This window comes from Electrophorus electricus, chromosome 6 (genome assembly GCF_041902795.1).
Source record: "Electrophorus electricus isolate QZ-2024a chromosome 6, ASM4190279v1, whole genome shotgun sequence".
Lineage (NCBI taxonomy): Eukaryota > Metazoa > Chordata > Actinopteri > Gymnotiformes > Gymnotidae > Electrophorus > Electrophorus electricus.
In genome coordinates this window covers 23494556-23497055 of record NC_137502.1, presented here as the reverse complement: position 1 = coordinate 23497055, position 2500 = coordinate 23494556, and the positions used below count along the sequence as shown (strand labels likewise).

Below are 2500 nucleotides of genomic sequence, written 5' to 3'. Positions count from 1 at the left end.
TTAACCTTGCCCACAGCCATCACTCCCGAGAGAGCACCACAGAATTGCCTTCATAGTGCAAAGAAGTAAAGAATGTTTTTCTCTGTTTGAGCTTCAAAATATTTTGGGCCATTGGGGTGTGTGTGTGTGTGTGTTGGTCCCCATTGACATGTCACTGATCTGCACTAGGCCTGAAGAGCCAAACTGAACACATAAGTAAAACATAAATAACAAACAAAAAAATATTAAATAAAACTAATGTCATCTGCTTCCATAACATTACTCTTATACACTCTCCTTTCTAATGAATCCCAAAACCCACAGACACAGATGCAGCCGTGTTGCTTCTACAAGACTGATCACTGTGTCTATGGCAGAAATTTGCTACAGGAAGCAAAGCCTGTCCATTTGTCATCCCCCTAAGAGTAACCAAATCACAGACAAATGAGGAGACAAAATAAAGAACTCCATGCTGTACATATTTATCATGGCTTCTGGGCATGTTTGATAATTGGGAATGAATTAAATTATGCTATGTTCACATTACAAGCTCTGCTGACCAGGTCCGGGTTTTGGCTCAGATCGGATCCGCCCGTCTTGGCGGTTCATGTCCGTAATTACAAGTCTGTAAGGTGAACACATTGGTCCTCAGAACGTCAATACGATCTTTTCACAGGTCACTTGTATCCCCAGCAGCAAAACAAAAATAAAAAAAATAGTGATGGTATTAAAACCGGCACCATGGACACCCCGGTTCCTCATGCACGCCCTGGAGGATGACAATTCGTTAGCTGTCCACAATCAGTTGGAGAAGGTGGAGAAAACAAAACCAAACATTGCAATGGCTTTTTCCTCAGCTACTGCTGTCACTGCTGTTGATCTCCTCCACTGTGGTTGTGGCGCGCTGCCAGTCCTGGCTGATGACAGCACTAAGTGCACGTGTGTGGGTAAACAAGCCATAAGAATTCTGATCAGGATTCTCATTCCAGTCACTTGGCCATAGATTGGATATGAATCCGACTGGGGACTACATATGGAGGTCAAATCTGATTTGAGAAGGTCGGATTTCTGTGTCCACACAGCTCAGAGCACAAAAATCAGATCTGTGTCACGTTAAGGCAAAATAAATAAATAAATAAATAAATAAATAAATAAATAAATAAAAAGAGAAAAATAGGTTATAAACACATTTAAAACAGTGTAACACTCTTCAGACCCCAATCTGAAAGATTTTCAAATGGCTAATTTTGCTTGTCAAACTAAAACATGTATGCATTTAGGCTGCTGTGCCCAGGAAATACCTGCAACTCAAACCAAATGAGGTACTGGGAGATCATAACTCGGGAGATACTGGGAGATCAGCAACACAGGAGATACTGGGAGATCAGCAACCTGGGAGATACTGGGAGATCAGCAACCCGGGAGATACTGGGAGATCAGCAACCCGGGAGATACTGGGAGAGAGCAATCCTCTAAAAACCTGCTTCTGCAGTGTATTGAGGAGATCACAAGCTAAGGGCAGTCATGCTGGAATACAATGTGAAGAAATACAAATTAACCATTTAACCATTTATAATAATGAAACAAAGGAGACAGAAGGAGAAGGATGAAGCGTAAAAGAGAGAGAGAGCAGAAATGTATAGATTCCAATGAGACCCTGTCCTTCCTTCATCAGGAAAATAACAAGAGGTAGCCAGCAGGAGACCTATAGTCTCTATTACAGCAACAGAGAGATGAGATCTGGGAAATAAAGCAGGCCATGTGAGTGCTAGAGGAGGATGACCAGTGGCTGAAGATGGCTTTATGGCCATAGACGCAGAGACATTCTCCCGCCAAGCCCCGATACTGCAGCTAGACTGATCAGCAACCACCAACCATGGTTAACCTTTTTTTCACAAGCTCCAACACACACATTAACCCTTCCTCTCTCCCGCTACCAGCTGACCCTCTGAAACACCAGCCTCTTCAATGTGATGTGACTAAACCCGTACTTCTATATGGCAGTAAGGTATTCGGTCCAAAAATCTTAAAAGTCTTATCTTAAAAGTAGACGGTAATACAGAAAACCTGCACGCAGAGCAGAACTGGGTGAATTTCCCCCCTCTTTTCCTCATGTTAAAAATAGCTTTGAAATTCCATCCCCCTTATCCCAGGCTGCTATCACCACACGGCATCTGGATAACCTCCTACGCCCACACACTCCCTCAGAGCCATCAAAGAGAACACATCACCTTCACAATACAACTCTCTACAACTTCTCAAAATCCAACAAAATGAATACATTAATAACTGGATCAATTACATTTCTTCAATTAATTAGAATGTTACAAATTATTGAACATGGAATACATTTTAGCAGATTATCTGATTAAAATTTAAATTGCACACTCGGCCCTCCTCAGGGTTGTCTCTATTTCCTTCAAGCTTGGGTTCTCTACCAGAGGCCTGGGAGCTTGAGGGTCCTGCATATTATCTTATGTTCCCAGAACTGCACTCTTCTGGATGGAGATCTCGGATGTTG

General features: G+C 42.4%; 1 protein-coding gene across 6 annotated transcripts in view; it reads right to left on the bottom strand.

Annotated features, from left to right (window-relative positions):
- cntn5 (contactin 5) overlaps nucleotides 1-2500 on the bottom strand; it is a 149845-nt gene that overhangs the window by 54913 nt on the left and 92432 nt on the right. The gene's annotated exons all lie outside the window — the stretch shown is intronic.